The following is a 13,027-nucleotide window of genomic DNA, read 5'->3' as shown; positions in this document are numbered from 1 at the left end:
AGAGGGTTTTAAAGTTCTAGTACGAGACAGTCAGGTAGGATTGTATTTGGATTCAAGAGAACTTACTGTCACATCTCACATGGCAAGTTACCTCTAACACCACTCAATTCAGCCTACCTGCTGTAACTCCTCTGCAGATTTTGGCGCAGTGACAACCCACATTTTGATGAAAGTAACATCAACACAGAACTCAGACCTGTAGAAGCATCTCCATCTTTCATTGTAGATCTCTGACCTTTAAAAGAAAAAGGCTGGGGTTCTCTACCTGACTGTTCAAAGCAAACTAAATCCCAGAAATCCAACAAAGGAAATGTTCATGCATACAGACACATTATGCATGCAGAACTGTGACAATAATCTACTTTTCCCAATTTCTATTAGCTCTGCTCTACTACAATGTTGAAAGATGGAAAGAAAGGACAAAACTATATGAAACCACTTCATGTCACTTGTGAAGACTTTGCTGGATACTAATAATTCTATTTCTAATAAGTCTATTTCTAATAATAAATACAAAGGTAAAAATAGAGGAATCTCTCCAGAACCCAGAATACCATAAACTTCTAGAAATATAATCAGATGCCTAAATTCAACAGGAATTAAAGTATTGTCTTGTCTTGTCTCTGTCTATAGTGTGTCCATCCTTAACAAGCTGACTTTACATATGGAGGAAATTGAATTTTATCCAGAAGGGCACGAGTAAATGACATATCAGCTAAAAATGGAGTTCTCATGCTTGAAAACAGCCTTCAATGCATAGCAACTTCCTCCACCCCGCCTCCTTCATTCATTATAATCAGGTGTAATTTTTTGTCACTTCTCATGAACTTTCACTTGACCACTGAGGAGCTCACCCAGGAGAACAGCAGCTTAATCTGAGTGGCTCACATGTGTTCACATGGTTTGCAGTGGAATGTTTCTGGCCAACTTGCTCTGTTGCCAGACACACTGTATGACAGCTTATATTGCAAGGAAGTGTGTTCTAAATAAAACATCACACTTGGTAGCAAAAATCCTTCAAGTTTAGAATAAATCCTACAAGGCTAGATACATAAAATCCAAAGAGGCTGCCTGGCTACCTCCCAGACTAATTACTGCAGACGTTTCGGGGAAAAAAACCCAAAATTACTATTTCTAAAAGTGAATGACTGATGTGCTTTTGCTCTCCCTCCTTTCCTGGTTTCCACTCCATTGCTCAGAGATGAGTGGAGAGTACAAGTTAAAATGCAAGGACGAAGTATTCCCTTGCCACCAAAATTAACTGAAGACTAGATTTTCTTTAGAGCCACCCTATTAATTCCTAGCAAACAGTAGTTTGTGGGGAAGAAACATCATCCTATCAACAGGCTACATACAGACCTGCAATGTGAATAGATTTATACCAGTAATTCTTGTTCTATCCATGCTCCCACCTTTCTAATATCTGTTATATTTTCTTGGATCAAGCAGAGTTAACTCAGTCATCAGATTAATACAACCTCACCCCAAGTATTGGCCTGAAAGCATGTAAAACTAAGAACTGAGATTTAGTTTGTTAAATGACCATTCCCCCCAAAAAACGTTACGACAAGGACACCAGAGGTGTCAGGACAAAAGCCAAACACAGCTTTTGAGCTAGAGGAGCAGAAATTAATTTATTTATCCAGGAATCTGGTGAAGATCAGACACAAGTCATACTGATCTAACAGAAAATTGTTCCATGTGGTGCCATTTTCCCATTATTTCACCAGATTACTTTGGCATGGAAGTGGCAACTTTTCCACAGAGCTCTGAGAGACAGATATGCAAGAGTAGAGCATGTAGGATCCATGAGAGTTTCTGCATTTCCTTCTGCAATTTCACTACGACAGGATTCAAGAATGATGACCTCCCATGCAGTCAGCCAGTTAGATGATGTCATGAAGCACCACACTTGTGAAACCGTAAGCATCCTATAATAAGTGTTATGCATCAGCTGTTTGCTGCCTGCAATCCTGTAGGGGGACCACAATAACAGAGGAAAAAAATTATTCACCAGACAGGAGGATCTAAAATTCCACTGCAGTTATTTTGCAAACTTCATGGCCTACAATTTAATCTCCTGGTTGCTGCTCAGTGAGATGTTCTGCATCCCAGGAGGTAGGAAATCAGGACAACTCCAAGTACATGACCTTGTTGGAAGCTCTGGTTATGCATTTGCTGCCCAGAAGGACACGTGCAGGTTAGATTGCTCTGGTTTTACCAATATCTGAAGTGAGGAGAAGTGGAAGAAATCATCTCTTTTATAACAGAAAGTAGAAACTATTTTCTAAAGCTTCTCTAATATGTATTGCAAACTCCATGCTTTGGTTGAGCCATGTTTAAGCCCTTACTTAGGGAAAATTTTTGAATGGAAACACACACACGCACAAAAATATCTATCTATCTATCTATCTATCTATCTATCTATCTATCTATCTATCTATATCTATATATCACTCCAAGGCATCTATCCAATCTGTTGTCCAGACAGGCCTATGTACCAGCCTATTAGCTCTACTTGGAAGAGTCACAAGTGCCTTACCAAATTTTTATTTCTATTAACAAGAGCTGTGAACAACTGTAAAAATGACCACACTAAGAGTCCCTTCCTTTACCTTTCTGTAGCTTAAGGTACCTCCAAGTAGCATCAAAATCAAACACTGTAAGCAGTGGAGAAAGAAAGTTATGATGGAGTTTGGAGACAGAGACATTCATAAAAATGAGGGATAAATCAACACAAACACCACACTGAAAGTGGAAAAGGCATTGAAGATCTGCAAAAGGCGAAGATGGAAAGAATGGTTTGAAGGTCAATGAATTCACACCAGTTGTTAAGCAAGACTTTCAATCATGGCGTAGGAATCATTCTTATGTGGCAATTGCACAAAATGTATTTTCTCAACCAAGAAGGAAAATAAAGTGAGTGACAAGGGAAGTGCAAGGTACTGTGGTGCTCTACTTCTGTCTGCTGCTTCCTGCTTAGTTCAACCAGACCTTTACTTTCTTTTGGGTGCCCACTCTCTGACAGAAAAGGATGCTGGCAAAGATTTGATAGGAGAAAAATGGAAAGAGAGGAGAAGACCACGTGGGGAAGAAAAAAGAAGAAAGAAACATGAAGACCATTGAAAACTGTTCCTGCAACATTAATGAGGGGGAAGAGGAACAAAGTGGAGCCAACAGACTAGGACAGGATGATTGACAGTATTGTCATAAAGCATTTATTCTTAATACACTGAAAATTTAGCTTAACACTGAAACACACTTAACACTGAAAATCTTCCTTCAGTGTCTCTTTTTTCTTAGAAAAGTGGGTATACTTTTATTTCTTATAGTCTTACTCTTAACCTACTAAGTGTAAAGCGATAGAAGAAATACATTAAACAAGTTTCCAGAACCCTTGCAGCAGATACACCCATAATAGTTCAGGAGCATGAACTGATCTTACCCTCTACAACATAGCACATGTTGGTCAGGACAAACAAGGTTCAAAGAAGAATGATACTATCTCAAACCATTGGAGATATTGCTGTAAGTCCTACTTGAAAACCTGTGGAGTAGGTTGTGTGGCCTTTTCCTAATCTGTGCTTATGGTATGTCCTGTTTTCCATGTCATCTTCTGGGAGCAACACCATTTCTTTCCCTTCCTCACTCAGTTCAGCAAGAACTCCTTTCTTCCTCCTTCAACCCATCTGTTCTCCTCAGGCTGCTTTAACACTGACAGCGTGAGGGCCTTGCAAGCCCAAAATTAACAAACCCCACATTGATTTTAATGTTTCAGAGGAACAACCTGCTTGATGGCACACATCCAAGCCAATGTTGATATGGATATGGCTTTGTGAGAGCAGAGTGGGAGAAGGAATAAGAGACTTGCTCTTATAACTGCCTACCAGAAGAGGACTGTAGTTTCCATGACCACAGGACAGCTTTATACTAAGGGGCCCAATTTTTATCACCTACACACCCACATGACTGTGCAAGTATTATCAGTGTAGTAACAAATGGTTGCTATGCCATGGACAAATCTCAACATCTAAGTCAACCTGGAAAATAATGAAAGGTAGAGATTTAATTCTATTTTTCAAATTAATGAATAGGACTACTAAAAAATAAAGAAATAAACATAATTAGAAAACTTCTTTTCATCATTAGTGCAATGTGTAACTAGCCACAGGAGCCCTTGCTCAGTTGAGCAAGTATAATAATATCAGTTTTGGGGTCCTAGGAAACCTACTGATTCACTTTTGCCAGACACAGGCATAGGCACAGGCATACAATAGGAGCTTAAATGGCAGATGGTATATATATATTAAGGAATAACTCCTATGTCTGTGAAATTGATAGCCAGCTGTACACAGCCCTAAACAAACCTCCTTTGCAGAAACTGCCTTTCCTTCTTATGCACCATCAGAAACATTGGTTAACCATGGCCAAGCTACAATGATGATACAGAGAGCTGTGGAGACAGGACTTTGTATAACTAATTCTTTTGGGTTTGGTCTTGTCCCTGAATTTACCTGAGAATCCTTCCCTGGAAAAGCAAAATACATAGCTACTACAGAAGCTGCAGATACATCAGTGCAGAGCACAGACCAACAGAAATGCTGCTGCCAAGCACTCGAAATTGAAACTGCACAGGATGGGGGAAGGCCATTTGTTTTTAAACAAAACACCCTATACAGATGCTGGAGTAGCTCCAACCAGGTCCCTGGGACTGAATATCAGCTTGCAGTTAGAGTGCTCCAAAAACATTTTCACCTATTTATTCTCAGATGCTCCAAGAGTAGTCCACAAAGAAAGGCGAAGAACAAAAGCTAGGAGACTTGCTTGAAAAACATTAGTGTAGAAATCTGTATTTAGACTAAAAACGCCTGTGAAGTAATTTCCCACCAGAGAGGGAAGAACTCACAGGTACACAGTTTCCTATAGACACAGTCCTGAGGACCACAACTGAAACTCCTAACTTTGCTCTAACAAGTTGCAATTTCACCTGCTTATATTGTCAATTGTTTTCAATTCCAGTCTTTGAAGCTCCTATATTTCTCCTGTTCCCCAGGCTCCTTTTGACGTCTGTAGCTGTATCTGTCTGAACTAGAATGGAGTGCTCAGCCTGCAGATCTGTAGACAGATTAAGATGAGGTAAAAACACTATGCCAAATTTCTCTATTTCACTCAGGTACTTTAACTACTGGGAGGACTAGAAACTATCTTCTTGAAGGGCCTCTCAGCTGTAACAGAAAGCTGAGAAGTGTTTGCTCTCATTTTGCAGAGGAGCAGGATACTACACTCCAGAATATACTGCCAGAAACACTTGAAGCTGATGAAGTTGGTGTGCGGGTCTTCATTGGTTTAATGCTAAAGTGGATGAAAACTGATCACTAGACTGCAGCTAGGAGGTACTTTCAAGAAACCAGTATCTTTCACAAAAGGCTCAGTAACTAAATGGGAATACTCCCAAAGGAGAAGTCCTGGTGTAGCTTCAATGGGAGAGTTCAGGTCTCTTGCAGCCAGACTGCCCTGAGACCTGAACCACTGCAAGGCAACAGGAGAAGGTCTTCGGAGGATGTGTCAGAGACTTAAGCTGGATGCAAGCCAAATCAGTAGTGTAAACATACCCATAATGTGTCTCAAGGCAAGTCAGACAGGTCAGTTTGTCACCAAAATGCCTGCTTTGCCTTGAAAAGGAGTGCTCACACAGTCCCATGTACCACTAAGTAGTGACTCGGGCAGCTGCTCCCACAGTTTCTGCTGTCATACTTCCTTTTCCACTGCCTGCCAGGAACAAGCAAAATTTCCACCTCCAGCTCAGGCTTGGCAAATCATGTGGTACAGCACAGCTCAGCACTCGAGCTCTGTTAGGTGGCTGAGCCTGTATCGTGCTAGATGGATGCTGAAGATGCTAAGCCTGAACCATAGCCACAGTCCTGCATGACCACAAACATTCTCCACATCTCTTTACATCAGTCTCATTTTTCGTTTTCTTGTTCCATACTTTATCTTTCTTGCGTGTTTGGAATCTCATCACCTGGTTTCCTTCTCAGTATTCCAGTAAGCTCTCCTCTAGAGTTTACTTTTCAGGCCTCTTTCCCAAAGCTTGTATTCAAAGAGTAATGTATTTCACTCAGTCCTTTGACCTGCATTACCAATCAAAGGATTTAAAAGGAATGTCAAATGAAAGAAGCTTTCCAATCAAGAAAGCTGAGCAGATGTTCATAAAAAAATTAAAATGTAGTCTTATGAGCTGGAGAGCATTAAATCCAACAAGATTTGATCTCCGGGCAACTCAAGCTTGTTCTTCTTGCAATTTTCTGCTAACACTTCAAGTGACCCCTTGGGAAAAATAAAGCTTGCTTGGCTCTGTATAGTTATAATGCCCTGAATGTACAGCTGAACATAGTTTCTGTTTAAATTGGTTTATAGCTGATCACAGCTTAACCTTAAAATACAAGATTGTTTAAATACTAGGAGCAGTCTGGAGCCCTACATATGTCAGCATTTGTGCAACAGCATTTTCCCTGCAGCCACCAGCAAGTCTGTTTGTGCAGGGAAGATGATAGATAACCAAATAATCACTTAATGCAACAAGCCCAAAAGTTTGCCACTTAAGTATAGCTTAGCTCAGGGGGCTGCAATTCCCTGTCAAGAACGACAGGAAGATGTTTGATCACAGGAAATTCTCGGGTTCACACATGCCGATGAAGCTAATATGATGCTGTCCCATGGTTAATAAAGGCCTGAGCAGGCTAAGGATTCATAGACACCACGCTTATGTGCTCAGCCATAGCAGGTTTTTACACTAGCAGAACATGTGTATCAGTGAGTAGGAAAGTTAATACATGCATTCCATTGCTGGTTTTCCCATTGTTTGCTGCTTTCCTGGAACCATCTTCTGCCCATTTTCTGTTTAGAGTGATACATACAGCATCTGATGTTGTCACATGATTTCATCCTTGAAAATCATAGGCTTCCTGTCTCCAAGCTCCTATTAGCCTTGATGATAAGTCATTTGCTACAGCAATGTAGTTTTGCATTAGTTTCAGTTGAAATAGTGCTTAAAATGGTATGCAGATTATGAGAACGGAACAAGTCAAAGGATATTTCTAGATGCAACTCCACCTGTTCAGCTTGGCAACACAGTGGCCCACATTTTTAAAGACAGTCAGAGAAAAGCAGGCTCTTCTAAGAATCAATAAGTCTCATCTGAACCTGCATTTTGCTAAATAGATATAAGTATGAAACCCCTACCAAATTACTACATATAATGAGGCATTTGCTGTTCTGTTCCTGGGGAGATGAGATGTTCTTATCACACTCAACTGATTCAACTATTCATCGATCTAAGAGTACAAAATAACATTCTTTAAAAATGTGCAATGAAACGTTTGGAACAGAAGGCAATCGGTAAGCTTATTGAAGAGCACAGGGATGATGCAGGATTTTAGAGATGCTATTTTTTCTATTCTATTTCATTTTAGGATAAATTAGAATAATGGGGAGTGCAGGAGGGTGGCAGGGGGGAACAGAAGAAAAAAGAATGAAAACCGGGATTGACTAACATGCTAAACATGCAAGCTACATAATAAATTTCTTTCCGTTTCTAAAATGGCTTCTTTGTTTCAAATGCCTTTGTCACAAAAAAAAAATTCAGCTTGTTGTGATCTTACTGTTGAGTTGACTGAATTGGGACAAAGGTGTTGTTCTTCCCTCTCCCCCACCGCCCCCATTCTGACAAACACTTTTGCTATCCTCTTTTAGCTATTTTAAAGGAAATTGTAAGAAAAGCAGACACGGTGAGGACAAAGGGGAACATCAAAGACATCAATCCTGGAATAAACTCGGAGCAAGTGTAACTTCAATACACAATGACCATGTGGGGGGGATGAAGGGGAGACGGGGAAGAAGAGAGTGCCATGGAAAATAGAAGTCATCATTATCATGTGCACACGTTGGTGTGACTGAGGTGCACAGAGCCCAGGGCAGGTGCAGAGGGGCAAGCCAAGCCAGCGGCCCCGCGCAGGGCGGGCTGCGGGGCAGGGCAGGGCGCGCAGCCACTGCGGAGCCGCAGAGCCGCGCGCCTGGCGGCCGCCCAGTGCCGGCCTCCTCCCGTACAGTTATAAGGGATGGGCCATTAGAAATAAATAAAAATTAAATCAAAAATTTAAAAAAATCAACTACAAATACCCCAAATGCGCAAACCACTCAGCGCCTGCAAATTTCCTTATGCCGCAAGGTCTTTCCGTAAAGCGTCCCGCATTCAGAGGGGCAAAACTTCTCTCCCACCGCCGGGCGGTGAACGGGGGAGGGAAGCGGTGCAGGGAGCTGCGGTGCGATGCCCGGAGCCGCCTCCCGTCGCTAAGCGACCCGCGGGGCCGCCGCCGGGGCCCGCCGCCGCCGCGCACTCACCGCTCCGCGCCGCTCCATGCCCGCGGCGCAGCGCGGCCGCCGTCCCGAGCCGTCCTTCCGCGCCGGGAGGGACGCGGAGCTGCCGCCGCCGACGCGATCTGGGTCACCCGGCGCGGCGCCTGGCGAAGGTGAGGAGGAGGAGGAGGCGGAGGAAGGCGGGCGGCGGTGCCGCCTACCGGCGAGCGCGGGGGGAGGCTGCGGCGGGGCCCGAACCCGCCCCGCGGGGAGGGAAAGGGGCCGGGGAGCCACGGGAGCCAACGCGCGTGTGGGCGCTCCCTGCGCGCCGCCCGGCCCCGTCCCAGCGCAGGACGCCCCTCTCATCCCGGGACTTCGAGACCTGCCCCCCACCTCCTTCTCCCCGCGCTTGTCAAGGACAGGCGATACCTGTCTGCGCTCAGGGAGTCCAGCCACAGTGGTGCGGTTAAGGTCCCACGTGAAAGCGGGGAACATCTCCAAGGTGTTAAGGTCCCGGCCAGCTAGGGTAGTACTCAGCGAGCCAGTATTCTTCCTCCATATCCTTCCCACCGACCTGTCAAGCAGTGTCCCTTCTCCCCCAGCAGTATATCCTGAAGGCTTTTGGTCTTCAAAGTTTCAAGTCTGCTAATTAGGATCATAGGCATGTCATACTATTTATACGGCGCTCCCCTCTAGGAGAATAACAACTGTTGTCTGCAGCATCCTCAGAATCATTTAAAGTTGCCCAGTTCAGTATCTACTGCCAGTAGGCAAGCAGTCTATGTTTCATTTACCCTTACTGCTGCATGCATCTGTCCAGATGTTCCTTTGAAGCTGTAAGCAGACTGTCAGGCCACACTGGCATCCCAATATTAGCCAACAGTCTCATGTTTCAGAAGTCCTTTGAAAATGCTAATTAACCTATTTTTCTCTATGCCTAATTTGAAAATAGCTTTCAGCATGCCTATTTCAGGGACATGGTTTAATCTCTTCTGAATCTCCCTTTTCAGTCATTTTGATCACATAATCAACTGTCACATTTAAGAAGTATGGTGAAAACACTCGGGCTGTTGTGTCTAACATTTAACAACTAGGAAACACTGTTCATGTCAGCAAAGCAGACTGGTATTTAATTCTCCTCCTACTAGAGCTATGCAGTCTATCTTCCACCTGTCACCAGCATGCCTGGTGCACCTGGCTGGCAGGTGCTGTGTTCTGCAGAGCTGATCAAGTGGCAGGGAGGGAGGATGTCCCAGCAGCCTCCACATCAGCAGTGTGGTCCATCAGCAAATGAGGTCTGATGCTCAATGGAACAACTCAAGGGTCAGTATCAGACTACAGCTTTACCACCTCATCTCTTACTTGCATTATGCTTTGCACGTTGAAGTAATCTTTCAAGCTTAATTCCATGCATCAATGAACTAGAAAAGTAGTTATTTCTCCTGGGCAGTGTTTCTAGTTACTGTATTGCAATGATGTCTGCCTCCAACATATCAGATCCTTGCTCTTAGATCCTGTGTCTGTCAGAAACTTCTCTTGCACTAGGCCAGCAGATCCACTGCAGGTCTGTAGACATGTGAACAGAATAAACTCTAAATTGGGGGAGTTTTCAGGGGCTTCAGGAGCAGAGTTTGGTTATGCTTCCCAAAATAAATCTAGAAACAGAGATTTTTGAGACAATTCATTCATATTATGCAAGGTGAATCATAAGCATGAAAAGCCAGATCCTTGCTACAGAAGTAGCCTTTCCCAGATGACATGGTCTTGTTCACAAATATTAAGGAATTCAAAATGTGAGATAGAAAGCCTTATTCCCTTGTTCCCTTACTGTTGTGGCAAATTTAGGGGATCAGACCAACATGTTTGGAGTTTCCAAATGGCCTTCTGTCCATGCTCTGGAATTACACAGTGGTACATATCTGTACTGTAGTCATGCAGCACCATTTCAGACTTGCCTGGATTTTTTTTGAGACCCTTGTTGTCAAATTTCAGTTAGATGTACCCATTCACTCAACATGTTGGTATGGAAGCTACTCAGGTTACTATGACTCCTGTTTTCAGAATTGTTGTTTCATGGAAAGTTGAGGCAAACCAGCATATTATAAAAAAATCTTCTGTTTATAAGCAGTTATGATGTACTTTCCTTTTAACAGCATAATTATTTCTAATTGATGGCAAATGAAAGAAACTGTGCATGACAGCAGAAATATAGCCTGTACTTAGAAGTGGCAGTGAAATCATATTAGAAAAAAATAGATGTAGGACCCCACTAGTTGAGCAATGTCACACTTTTCCAGCAATAGCTCATACAGCCTGCTGTGCTTAATAAAACAGCAAGGTCACCTGCATGATTAATTTAGCATTGGAAAGAAGGTGACAGAAGCAGCAGAAAAACCAGATAGCAACATACCTTGTTCAGATATTGGTGAAAAATAAAAAGCTCAAGTCCCTTATTATTTTAGACGCTCTTGCTGTTACAGAAATTACTGATAAAGACAAAATTGATAACAAGGACATGTGCTGTGTCCTTGTGAAGAACCTACCTAGCATCACCCAGCACTCTTCTCAGACAATGTGCCACCCAAGCATTAATAAATGTTTCATAACAAGTTATATTTTAGTTTATGGTTTTAGGTATTATTTTGTTTTCCTTTTAACAAGTAGCGTTTTTAATTTTGTGACAATACAGAGCTGGCAGAACTACTTTAGCTACACTTGTATTCTTTGACTTAAAATCGACGTGAAAGAAGGTATTTTACCTAACAATCCTAGTACTGCTGGAAAAATCTTTAAAGTTGTAGGAAGAAAGGACAAGGAAGGAATAGGAAAACCTTCCCTATTTACATAAGGAATTTTCTTACCTCACTTTCCAAAATCTGTAGTTCAGGTTATCAATCCCTCTAGTTCTCACTCAGCATGAGATAGGCTACTCTCCATAAATGACAAGCTTCTCAGGCTGTTCTTAAATTTCCTCACTTGCCCCTTCTGAGAGGATTCTTGTGGCAATTATTTGTGTTTGGCTTAGGACAAGCATCAAATACAGATAGTCATTTGATGGTGAATTATATGGCTCTCATGCCCTGATATTATAGCAACTAGGGCTGTGTGCACACAAACTTCAGGATAATTTTTAAGCCAATCTCCCAGTTGTTTTGTTCATTTCCAGTCCCACACTTCACCGCACTTGTATCTCTTTGACTGAAGATGCCATAAAGTTTAAGATGGGAGACACTAACAGAAGCCTGTAGATGATGGTAATGTGAGATATGAAGTGTGTCAGGCTTACTCATAGAGCCTTTAGAGAGATGACAGCTAAGTGAAGCAGCCAGTATGCTCATTTAATTCATCCATTTCTTGAAGCAAAGAATTTTGCCAGAAAAGACTTTGCCTACATATAAATTAAGAGCATTTAATGGTATAATACTTTAATTTAAATCATTCTGGTGGATATTTCTGCATAGAAAGAATAAAATAAAGTTGTGTAGACATGAGTTTCAAATACTATAGACTAGCAATACTTACTTTGTTCTCTTAATAAAATTGAACAAACTCGAATATGCTGCAACTGTGTCCTAATCATCACCAAGATGTGTACCAACCATATTATGTCTGTGTGAAAAAGATTTGTATTTATAAAAGAAAAGTTTTAAATAAATTTTGAACAAGGAAAAAAAAATTATTTTTAAAAAATCTCTTCTTTTCATTAATCTTCTGCTATTAATTAGATCCATACTCTGAATGCATGTGCTTTGCATAATCTTCATGCAAAGATTATGAAGTTTTTCACCAACAATGATTCATGAGGATTCACAACCCCTGGTGATACGGGTAAATATTTATGTAAATGTCATACAGATCAGCAAACTGACTCACAGACAAGTGGTGTTTGTAAAAGAAAAATCACAAAATTGGGATGCATCTTCTTTCTTTTTTCTTCTTTTGCCTATTCAGCTTAAAAGCTTACAATTCCTGTTTTCCAGATATGTCAAGTGTGCACACAGATTCAAAGAAGTAATGAAAACTAGATTACAAGAGCATCAAATGGAGTGACCATTAGAAAATTTTAACTTATGGTTGAACAGCTATTCTTATAAAGAAAGTAAACATGTTGCATGAGCAACAGCTAATGAGTTCTCCTGACATGATGACTGAAAGGAGACGGAAGAATGGAGTCCCAGTCCAAGGAATACATTGCAATATTCTCTCCAGTCAGTGGGGGCACCAAGGATCTCACGATGGAAATGTAACATTTAGTTCTCTTACGTAAACAGCACTACGTCTTTAAAAATTAACTTCACAGATAGTGTCCAAACTGCCAGCACTACATCCTTAAAAATGTATTGATTGCTCAAGTAGACAGACTCAGAGCCTGATACTCCATGATTGTCCTTATGATACATTTATGCCCTGAAGTTATAACTGTGAGAAACTATGTTTTCCAAGGATATGCAGGACAGCAGACTGCCTGCCTAGTGTAGCTATCAGGGAGGATCCCTGTGCAAGGTCGCATTGCTTCCTGAATGCCTAACAAATCCTAATTATTTGTGACAGAACTGAATTTTCCCAGGTTACTGTAAGATTTTTACTGTATGGCCAGAAGAATATAGTTATATAGTTCAAATAGCATTTTAAAAAAATTATATTTCATATTTGTTTAATGTAAAACAGGCAT

At 41.6% G+C, this 13,027-nt stretch overlaps 2 protein-coding genes across 10 annotated transcripts in view; one reads left to right on the top strand and one right to left on the bottom strand.

Moving 5' to 3' along the window:
- The window catches only part of ELMOD1 (ELMO domain containing 1), a 48,213-nt gene extending 39,672 nt beyond the window's left edge, over positions 1 to 8,541 (bottom strand). For 3 of the 7 annotated variants that reach the window (XM_030270273.4, XM_030270230.4, XM_030270283.4), the window contains exons 1-2: positions 8,401 to 8,536; positions 118 to 235 (exon numbers count right to left, since the gene is read on the bottom strand). The gene's annotated coding sequence lies outside the window, so the exon portion shown is untranslated. Of the gene's footprint in view, positions 1 to 117; positions 236 to 8,400 lie in introns of all 7 variants that reach the window. The other 4 variants (XM_030270211.4, XM_002199765.6, XM_030270221.4 and 1 more) reach the window with 2 other exon arrangements.
- Positions 8,391 to 13,027, top strand: part of ALKBH8 (alkB homolog 8, tRNA methyltransferase) — a 54,372-nt gene continuing 49,735 nt past the window's right edge. The window contains exon 1 of one of the 3 annotated variants that reach the window (XM_072927597.1): positions 8,391 to 8,528. The gene's annotated coding sequence lies outside the window, so the exon portion shown is untranslated. The remainder of the gene's footprint in view (positions 8,529 to 13,027) is intronic. The other 2 variants (XM_072927600.1, XM_072927581.1) reach the window with 2 other exon arrangements.

This window comes from Taeniopygia guttata, chromosome 1, assembly GCF_048771995.1.
Source record: "Taeniopygia guttata chromosome 1, bTaeGut7.mat, whole genome shotgun sequence".
NCBI lineage: Eukaryota > Metazoa > Chordata > Aves > Passeriformes > Estrildidae > Taeniopygia > Taeniopygia guttata.
The sequence above is the reverse complement of the archived record's forward strand: the minus strand, read 5'-3'. Positions and strand labels throughout refer to the sequence as shown.